The following is an 11,112-nucleotide window of genomic DNA, read 5'->3' as shown; positions in this document are numbered from 1 at the left end:
CTGGAAAAAAAGAAAAAGATGATGTAAAAAGTCATTAAATGATTTCAGTGCAGATGGGGTCTGGCTATTGTGCGGTCATATAACTTTAGATAAGAATCTGGCCATATAGATCGGCATGTAGGTGAGGATGCCCTGGGCTTCTCTCCCTGGGGCAGTCCTAATTCATACCATAAAAAAAAACCACTGGGTCATATAGTTTGGCATGTAGGCCAGGTCACCTTGGGCTTCTCTAGCTGGGGCAGCCTTAATCCACATCAATGCCACATGCCGAGAACGCAGAGCCTGGGCTCGAACCCGTGGGGTCTGGCTCCCGATTCTTGTATTTCACTGTGCCTGTGCACACCGCCTCCTGTACTAGAATATCGATCTAAGCAGCTAAGGATTCACCTGCTTCCCTCATGCGACCGGGCACTTAGTAAGCGCTCGCTGAATGTTAGATGTTGTTGTTAGTATTCCTAGATAAAATCGATATTTTTACATTGTGGTTTACACCACAGTATCCTTGCAGGCTGGTCCCTCTAGTCCCTTCCCGTTCTGTACTCGTCTGGCTCTCGCCTAATCTCACCCGTGCGGCAGATGATTTCTCAGTATTGCTTATAATCACTGAAACAGTCATCAAGCTTGGGAGTCTGAAAGATGGGGATGTGCAATTTACTTGTTGAATAATACCTTTCACAGCTTCAATTTAGTGAGATCATCTGTGTAAATTTGCTTAATGCAATTCCTGGCTTGTAGTAAGCTCCCAATGATAGTGGTAGTGATTAGTATTACTTATTAGTAATATTATTTCTACTACTGTGGCCAATGTATACCTTCAAGTCTCAGTCTGCATCAATCATAAGTTGTGCATTTTTGATTTATTAACGTCTTTCCAGGAAAAAGTGTACTGTATTAAATATGCATGTAAAGAGTAAGACAGGTCTGTGTCTCACCTTCAGAAATATCACAAAAGTAAAATTTTAAATAGCTCTTAGACAGAGGGAAAGTGCTATTACAAAGCAATGAATACGAATTATTATTATGGGTATGAACTTTATACCATGAAACCTGTGTGTAAGACATGTGTGTGCTCCTCTGAATCCATCAGTACATATTTGCAGCGGCCTTCTTGGTGATGGGGCACAGCTTCCTCCTCTCCTTCCAGTTCCCCCCTCCCAGCTGGCCAAATTGAGAAGCTAGAGATCTGAAGCAGCTCTTAGATCACCAGAAGGAAGCCATCAACACACTGAGGATGGTGGAGCTACAAGATAGAAGGAGCAAGATGGACACTTGATGGTTTTGTGAAAAAGAGGCTCTGTGCCAGCTGAGATATTACATGAGAGAAATGACTTTCTAGCTGACTTAAACCATTGCTAATTCTGAGCCTCTTTGGAGACAGCCAAACCAATGTTAGGGTATTTCCCAAACAAGTTGCAGTAGAGGTGGCTAATGCACCACAACAACCTGCTCTTCCCTTCCAAAGTAGGGAGTTATTCCTGGAATGCTGCTCCCCATCCAGGGACCACATTTGCCAGTCCTCTTGGCATCTAAGTGTGGCCTCGTGATTGGTTCTCACCAATAGGATGGAAGCAGAAGGGACACCGGCCATTTCCAGGCCAAGGCTCCTAAGAAACGAGCCTGCCTGCTCCATGCTCTTTCCCCTCTTACTGGCTGGACACAGACAGTAACAAGGCCATAGAGAATGGCGGAGCCCCAAGAAATCGGGGTCCCTCAACAACCATCTCATGAGGATACTCTCCATCACCCAATACCCAAAACCCATCTGAAATTGTTACATGATCAAGAAATAAACATCGAATTTGTACACCCATGTCTATAGCAGCATTCGTCACAAAAGGTGGTAACAACCCAAGAGTCCACTGACAAATGAGTGGATAAGCAAAATGTGGTACACATTTTGGAATATCATTCAGCCTTAAAAAGGGAGGAGGTGCTGACATGTGCTACAACATGGATGAACTTTGAGGACATTATGCTAAGTGAAATAAGCTAGACACAAAAAGACAAATACTGTATGATTCTACTTATATGAGGTACTTAGAGTAGTCAAATTCACAGGGACAGAAAGTAAAATGGTGATTTCCAGGGGCTGGGAGCAAGGGAGATAGGGAGTCCATGTTTAATGAGGGTGGAGATTCAGTTGTGCAAGAAGCAGAAAGTTCTGGAGATGGGTGATGATGGTTGCACAACACTGTGAATATACTTAACACTATTGAAATGTACATTAAAAATTGGTTAAGATGGGGAGGATGAAAGGGGTGATTAGGCACACATGTGTGGTGATGGCTTATAATTAGTCTTTGGGTGGTGAACATGACGTAACCTACACAGAATTTGAAATATATTACAGTGTACACCTGAAAGTCATATAGTGTTATAATCCAATGCTACTGAAATAAAAAAATAAAATAAATTTAAAAAAAAAAGAATAGAGGGGCCGGCCCGTGGCCGAGTGGCTAAGTTTGCACACTCCACTTCAGTGGCCCAGCGTTTCGCCAGTTCGGATCCTGGGCATGGACATGGCACCGCTCATCATGCCATGCTGAGGTGGTGTCCCACATAGCACGACCAGAAGGACCTACAACTAGAATATACAACAATGTACCGGGGGGGTTTGGGAAGAAAGAAAAGAAAAAAAAAAGAAGAAGATTGGCAACAGATGTTAGCTGAGATGCCAATCTTCAAAAAAACAAAAGAGAGAAAAGAATACAACAGCTTTTAAATCTCTGGGAAAAAAAAAATTGGTTAAGATGGTAAACTTTGTTATGTGTGTTTTACTTCATTTAAAAAACTTTTAAGTAAAAAGTAAAAAGAAATAAGCTTCTAATATGATGTGACCTTATAAGGTATTACAATGTATAGAGCTTTGGTCTGAATCTTTGTGTGCCCCCAAAATTCATATGTTGAGACCTAACTCCCAAGGTGATGGTATCAGGAGGTGGGGCCTTTGGGAGGTGCTTGGGTTGTGAGGGTGAATCCCTCATTAATAGGATTGATGACTTTATAAAAGAAGCTCCAGAAAGATCTGTCACCCCTTCCACCATGTAGGGGACACAGTGAGAAGTCGGCTGTGAACCAGGAAGGGGGCCCTCCCCAGAAGGCGACCGTCCTGGAGCCTTGATCCTGGACTTCCAGCCTCCAGAACTGGGAGCAATAAATATCCGACGTTCATAGTCACTCAGCCTGTGGTATATTGTTACAGCAGCCCAAACAGACTAAGACATATGGGTCTCTTGGTTACAGAAGCTTCTCCTACCTTAACGAATGCAGGGTTCTCAGAGGCTATGCAGTAGAAACAGCAGTGCTCCCCTTCGGGGATTCCTTAGCATCTAGATGGAACTGAAAGCCACAGGCCCAGTAAGATCACTGGGGTAGAGAGGGAGGAAGAGAGAGAGAGAGAATGGAGAGTATGAGGATGGAGAAAGAGGCAAACAGTGGTCATCGGGCCCCAGGGATGTAAGCCTCAGGAACTGATCACAGCCTGGTCTCTCACCGTGTGGAGGAGGAGGCCAGTCTGCAGGAGGAGATAACGAAGCTACCCCGGGAGGAGAGAGGTGGAGAGAGAGAATGACCGGGCTGAGTCCAGGTACCTCCGACACTCCCCAGCCCTCCGGAGGTTTGGATGTTCAGCTCTTCCTTCTGTTAAGGGAGTCTCTCCAGACTTCCTCCAGGAAATCCCCATTTTGGCCTCAGCGAATTCCACTTGGGTTTCTGTCACTCATAACCAAGAGAGCCCCCATCCCCCGCAGCACCTTGCGCCTCCCCCAGCTCCGTTCAGCTTTGAGATGAAGACGGGTTGGAGGCGGGACACGTAAGCCTCCAGGGAGGCTGTGCTCGCAGACATTCCGGAGTGCAGGGCCCCGGGAACAGCTCCCACTTTATGACCCCCTCACGTGTGCCCCTGATGGCATCCCCTCTGCCCAGCGACAGGAACAGCTGCAGCGGGCAGAAGTACAATTGCTGAGCAGTCCTGAGACAGAGAAAGACACACACACACACAATCACACTTTTCAAATGATCGTTGTGATCATGACAATGAGCAACCATCTCTTGGGTTGTCGTCATGGGCTGGACACGGTGCCAAGCGCTTTAGTTCAATTCACGTGCTTGCTCCTCATCTCCACCCCGAGGAGGTAGTGAGGACCCTTCATCAAAGGGTGGACCTCCAGCACGCAGCATCGGTGTCGCCCCGGAGCCTGGGAGGGAGGCAGAATTCCAAGCCCCACTCTGACTGAGCGAGTCAGAATCTGCATTTTAACCCGATCCTCGATGATTCCTACCCACAGGGATGTCTGAGAAGCGCTGGTGCCAGATAAACTACAGGATACCCGGTTAAGTCCGAATCCCAGAGAAATGATGAGAAATTCTTTTAGAATGTATAGAAATGTCCTAATACTTATCCAGCAGAATTGTCATTTATCTGAAATACAAATGGAGCTGGATGTCCTGTATTTTTATTTGCTAAATCTGACGGCTCCGTGTAGAGGACACAGTGGGTGCGCCTATAACATCCATCCACTCTCCTTTCTTCACTGATTTCCCTGGATTCCTCCCCTCCTCCATGCATCCCGGTGCTTAGGGGTGAGTGTGAGAGAGGGAGATGATTCCATCCCTGTCTTTAAAGAAGTGGGAGCAACACCTGCCTCAGAGCCAAACTAATCAAAGCGAAATCCATTCCATGGCCCTACCTCTGGGTAAGCACCTGACCCAATACATGCCAGTGTGATAGAGAAGTGTTTTGAGTGGGGTACTGGCAAATAAGCTCAGCCTGTTTCTTTCTGGATGGTGGGATATGGCATGTGATGCTGGAATGGTGGTAGCCATTTTGCCACCAGGAGGGATACCAGCCTGAGGACACAGCCCACACCACAGGAAGCAGAGCAGAAAGCAGGAAAGAAGAGAGGCCTTTGATGACATTTTTGAGCAAGTGAATCAAATGGACCCTGGAGCAGTCCCTATCTTAGGACTTTCTGCTGGCCGATAAATCCTCCCTTCCATTTGAGCTGGAATTGAGATTCCCAGAACTGGTAGCTGAGTGCATCCCAACTAATACGGATAGGAGCTCTTGGTGTTCCCATTTCATGCAGGAGGAAACCGGTGGTGGGAGAGGGGAGCTTACATGCCCAAAGCCACATGGCCGTCTTGTTAATTCTAGGTTTGTCTGACACCAAAGACCATGTTGGTAGCCATTCCCCTGTTCGCTCCATTTGGGAAAGCTCCATACTGATGGAGACACCCAAGACCTGCACGTGTTCAAAGCATTTTCAAACCCGCAGTGCTGCTTGAAGGAGGCGGGAAAAACTCTTGTCGGGGTCTCAGACAAGAAAGTTGAGACGCAGAGAAACTGAGTAACATGCTCAAGGCCACACAGCAATTGGGAGCTGGGATTTGAACACAGTTTACTGAGCCCCTCCCCAGCTCCCGGACCCCTGCTCCAGGCTCTGTCCTGTCCTCCCTGCCTCCAGTCTCTCCTCATACCAGCCTCAGAAAGAATTTTCCGCCACCCCAATATGACTGTCCCTCTCCCGTCCAAAGCCCTCCTGTGTCTCTCCATCACCTTCCGGAGGAAGTCAGAGCTGCTCAGCCTCGCTGAGCTCCGAGACCCTTCATCGTGTGGCTCCAGCCCACTCTTCCAGACTCTCAGAGCCTCCCCCAAACCCCAGGGTGACACAAGGCTATAGCCACAGAGAACTGCTGGGAAATTTCCCACATGTGCTGCCATGGCTCCACTTCTAGGCGTTTTGCTCCAGCTGTTCCCTCACCTCTGTCACCCTCTCTCATTTCCCCTGGCTAATTCCCACTCATCCTTCACGACTCAATCTGGTTGGGTACCTCCCCACTGCTCCACCGCCTCCCTGTGCCATCCCCTCTATTAATGACTCCTCTTGTCCTGAAGCCACATCAAGCAAGGGCAGAGCTGAAATTCAAACCCACGTCCATCTGACTCTGAAACTCTTGTCACTGCTTGGAGTTTCCTCGAAAGCCCCTTGTGGTCCTAACACTTAGAATTTTATGATCCAGGTGTTTGGCAATTCCATGCAATCTGCACAAATCTCAAGGATTCCAATCCCCAGGAATCCAATCATAAACTAGGAAGACTATAACAGTTAGGGCTCAGGTTGCATGAGATAGAAACATAGCTCAAACAGGTTTAAGACAAAAAAATAAATAAAGAAAGAAGGAGTGGCTTGTGTAACATCAAAAAAAAAAATCTAGAAATAGACACCTTCAGGTATGGTTTGATCCAGGAGCTCAAAGAGTGTCACCAGAGCCTAGTCTCTTGCCAGCTTTTGGTTCTGCTTGCCTCAGTTTTGTTTCATTCCAGGCAAACACATGGTGGCAATACAGCCTTCAGCAGTTTCCAAAATACATTCACCTCAGTAAAAGTTAGGTGGGAAAATTGGTGCCTGCCTTCTTTCACTTGTCTGGGCAAGTGTCCCATTCTGTTTCATTGAATCTGATTGGGCCACTTGAACAATCACAGTGTTTGGGGAGGGGGTGATGTTCTGATTGGCCAGTCCTGAGTCAACGATCACTTCTGGAGCTGGTGATGGAGGCAACTCCCTGAAAAGCCACGTGGAGGCAGAGTAGGGAAGAGGTGGCCCACTCCACTCCCCAGGAAAACCGGGGTGCAGTTACCAGAGACAAGGGAGTGGGTGCTGGGAAAATAGTGGAGGGCTCCAGGAAGGGCCCAGGGTGGCAACAGGTGGTGTGCTGGTGCTTCACAGGCATTTCCTCATCTTAACTTCATCAACATCCCAGGAGTTAATAACATCTACTAAAATTTATCCAGCGGGACACTGTGCTGACCTCTTCACTTATACTATCTCATTTAATCCTCACATTAATCCTAGGAAGTAGGTGCTAGACGTGGAAGAGAAACAGATAGAGATATGGATACACACACACACACACGCAATGGATCACTCTTGTCTTAGTCTGTTCGGGCGGCTGTAACAGAACACCACAGACTGGATGGCTTATAAACAACAGAAATTTATTGCTCACAGTTCTGGAAGCTGGAAAGTCCAAGAACAAGGTGCCAGTGTATTCGCCTTCTGGGAAGGGCCCCCTTCCTGGTTCACAGCCTGCACTTCCTGGCTGTGTCCTCACACGGTGGAAGGGGCCAGCAAGCTCTCTGGGGTCTCTTTCACAAAGGCACTAATCTCACTCATGCGGGCTCCGCCCTAATGATCACCCAGAGGCCCCAGCTCCTATCACCATCACAGATATCAGGATTTCAACGTGAATTTGGGGGCGAGGGGAGGGGGATGCAAATATTCAGGCCACAGCAACTCCCTTTCCAAAGGGAATATGAAAGCATAAATATATGCATTTCTTCTTTAAGAATGAAATATTTGGGGCCCAGCCCAGCGGCGCAGCGGTTAAGTTTGCACATTCCGCTTCGGAGGCCCAGGGTTCACCAGTTTGGATTCTGGGTGGGGACCTACGCACTGCTGGTTAAGCCAGGCCCAGGCAGGCATCCCACCCATAAAGTAGAGGAAGATGGGCACGGATGTTAGCTCAGGGCCAGTCTTCTTTTTCAAAAAAAAGAACGAAATATTTGTCTTATTAAAGCGCTTTTCTGACTACATCGGCTAAAGAATAAAAATCCCCACATGAGACTGAATTGGCTATACATTGCACTTCCTGTTCTCTCAAACTCTTGACATCCAAGGAGAAAAAACTGACCCCCAAAAAATAACTAAAAACCCGTGGGGCCAGCCCGGCAGTGCAGCGGTTAAGTTCACCAGCTCTGCTTTGGTGGCCCAGGGTTCACCAGTTCGGATCCTGGGTGCAGACCTATGGACTGCTTGTCAAGCCACTCTGTGGCAGAGTCCCACATATAAAGTAGAGGAAGATGGGCACGGATGTTAGCTCAGGGCCAGTCTTCCTCAAACAAAAACAAAAACAAACAAAAACCCAAAGACTTCCTTAACTGTAAAGCAAATTTAATAAGCTTTTAATAGATTTAATTACAAAATATATTTCGATCCTTATTATTGAATAAGAAAAACATATTATAACCCTTTAGGCTTCGGTTCACTTCAAGCAACCTGCTTTGGCAATTACAAAACGTCATGAGGAAATTAACGAGAGGTCTTGAGCGGTTTCCGTGGTGTAAACAAACAAACTGTAAAACCTAGTATGCTTTTCTCTTGGGGCATCGGATTGTTCTCAGAGCTATAAAAAGTTCAGCACGAATTCCAAGCGGTAGTGAGGTTTCGAGGAACGCTTCTCTTCTTGCTGCTGCAGTTTATTTTGAAACAGATGTTTATTTCTCTCACGTGGGTTTTCCTGACGGTACCGCACAGAGACGCTGCGGTGCTGGTTCCACCTCTGATGGGGCCCCGCCCTGCGCTCAGCCCGCCCTCCCTCCCGAGCCCGCACCACGTGGCGGAGGGAGCCCGTGCCCTCTGCGGACCTCTGGAAGGACCCCCGACGGCCCACCAGGTCCTCAGGATCCCAGAAGAAGTGGCGCTGGGAAAACGCCGCTCAACACAGCGACCTGTATTTCATGTTTATGCAGGAACGTTATTTGCAGGTTTGGCTGGGATTCTCGCTTGACGAATGAAACAAAAAGTGATTTTTAAAAAATAGTCAATTCTCATTGTATGTGGATTCCATATCTACGAATTTATCTCTTCTCTAAAATTTGTCATCCCCAAACTAATCCTCGTGAGAAGCCAGCCCTGCTGACACCCTGATCTTGGACTCGAGCCTCCAGAGCGCTGAGAAGTGAATCTGTTCGGCTCCCTCCTGCGCGCTCTGCTCACTGCGCGGCCAGGAAGAGGGCATCCGGCCGGCGGAGCACCTGCGGCCGGGCTGGGTTAGGGCCCCAGAACGTCCTCCTTGAGACAAGGCTCACCACACCCACCGTTGGTCATAAAACCTCAGTCTAGCCCCACCCCTGCCTCTCTCTTGCTGTGTCACGTGGGGAAAGATCACTTACCTCGCTGAGCCTCACTGGTCCCGACCGTAAAATGGACCGATGCTTTGATCTGCTCTGCCGTCCCACGGGCTGAAGCACGAGGCTGAAATAACATAATGGGCAGTGGCAGCCCATCATTAAGCAATTCATTCATAATTATTCATTCTTGAGTGTTTCCTGAGGCCTGGTGAAGATGACTCACGCTCGGATCCAGCCCCCCAGGAGCCCTCCCTGTGGGGTGCAGACTGACAGACAGCCACCTGCTCACCCAGGACTCCTCCCCTCCTGTGTTCACCTGCTCATCCATCATCCATCTATCCAATGAACTTCACCTCAGCCTCCAGGTGCCAGGGGCTGGAGACCCAGAGATGAGCCAAACCCCCCTCCCCGCCCTGGAGGAGCTCCCTGCTTTAGAGCACCATGCAAAGAGACAATGTTAATTATTATTTTGAGTAATAATTATAGCGGTGCTACAAAGGAGCTGAAGCTTTGGTAGGGTATGGGCTAAATTTACTGCCAAAGGAATTCTCGCCCTCAGGCCTGGGAAATAGGGTAAGAACCACTTTCCTTCAATCCTTATTTACTCATTCACAGGCAGGCTCCAAGCTGGGAGCTGGCAACAACTGGGTCTCTGTTATTGAGTTGTTCACCAGAAGGTGGGCTGGGCAGTCACAAAAAAAATAGTCCCAGCATGAGATGGAGAGAGGAGGGGGACTGTGGACGCCCAGATGAGGCGCCTCATCCAGGTTGATTGGGGTGGGGATAGTCTGGGAAGGCTTCCTGGAGGAGGCCGCCTCTGAACTGATCACTGAGGGATGTACTATGTTACCAGGCGGAGAAGCGTAGGCAGGACGTTCCAGGGAGTCAGTTCTTCGTTCCATTCCTAATTATTTATGGTACACTTCAATGCTGGAGAAAAAGCGGTGGTGTGTGGACACTGCACAAATGATCAAAGTGATGTGTACATGAACAGCTACTTCATTTGTAGGGTCCAGTGCAGAATGAAAATGCAGAGCCCCCTGTTAAAAAAAAAAAAGCATTAAGAACTTTGAGATGGCCCCAGGAGAGCATTAAACTGAGCACGGGCCCCTGTGCAACTACACAGGTTGCAGCCCCAGGAAACTGGCCCTGGATAGCTGTGTGACTTTTGCCACTTTTGATTTCGAGAACAGACCGACTTGACTTGAAAAGGCTTGAGGGGACTTCTTATTTCACGTAGAGAGAAGCCTGGAGGTAGGGGAGCTCCAGCGAGGGGCGGTTAACTCAGCAGCTCGACCACGCCACCAAGGACCAGCTTCCTCCATCTCTCCTCCCTCCCACCCTGAGTGGAGTGTCTGACTATCACCCCTCATGGCACCCAGGTGGCTGCTACAGTTTAAAGTGTCACCCACAGACAGGACAACTGGCTGCTTACCTCCTGTTTTAGAGTTGGGAAACCCCCTCCTAGCGGTGCCTCGCAAATCTGCCTTCACAATGCACTGGCCAGGATGGCGCCCAGACCTGAGCCTCAGCCAGTCATGGGCAAGGAGAGCGACACGATTGACTTAGCCCACCAAGCACAGGCCCTGTGTGGATCCTCATTATTCCAGAGTGACTCTGTGAGCACTCTATCATCTCCAGTTCAGACGACGACACTAACTGGTTTGCCCAGGGTCTCGAGGCTGGGGGGCGTTGGGGGGCCTTCTGAATCCTGACACACCAGCTGTGTGGTGACCTAAACTCGGGATGGACACGGATTCCGTTGGCCCTGTCTGTCCTGTATCCTCCGAGCCTGCCCAGCACCTGTCATACAATTGGTGCCCAGTACACGTGAATTGGACGTGTGATGAGAAGACAACATTCTGTGGTGAAATAGCTGCTTCCATCACATGGTGGGGGGGAGGGGTTCGAGTTTGCATCTGGCTGGGGCTTGCTTTTACGAGTTACTCAACTGTAGGTAAAGTAAAAAACAACTATTGTTTATCCATTCTTTACTCCACCAGACAGTGTTCTAAGCACTTTGCAGGCATTCACTCAAGAATCCCGGCCAGAACCCTGTGAAGTGGTTACTCTTCGTTTAAGAGTTTAAGGGGTCGGGTGGATGCTTGAAGGCCGTGAGTGCAGCAGAATCCCCTGGAGGGCTTGTAACAACAAAGTGCTGGGTCCCTCCCCCGAGTTTCTGATTCCGTGGGTCTGAGGCG

General features: G+C 48.7%; 1 long non-coding RNA gene across 1 annotated transcript; it reads right to left on the bottom strand.

Moving 5' to 3' along the window:
* Positions 1-7,841: 7,841 nt before the first annotated feature.
* On the bottom strand, positions 7,842-10,826 carry LOC124249983 (uncharacterized). The gene is made up of 4 exons (XR_006891505.1): positions 10,347-10,826; positions 9,762-9,951; positions 8,954-9,035; positions 7,842-8,563 (listed from the first exon to the last, which is right to left on the bottom strand). It is a non-coding gene; the product is annotated as an uncharacterized LOC124249983 (long non-coding RNA).
* Between the last annotated feature and the right edge of the window lie 286 nt (positions 10,827-11,112).

Source organism: Equus quagga, chromosome 13 (assembly GCF_021613505.1).
Source record: "Equus quagga isolate Etosha38 chromosome 13, UCLA_HA_Equagga_1.0, whole genome shotgun sequence".
Lineage (NCBI taxonomy): Eukaryota > Metazoa > Chordata > Mammalia > Perissodactyla > Equidae > Equus > Equus quagga.
The sequence above is the reverse complement of the archived record's forward strand: the minus strand, read 5'-3'. Positions and strand labels throughout refer to the sequence as shown.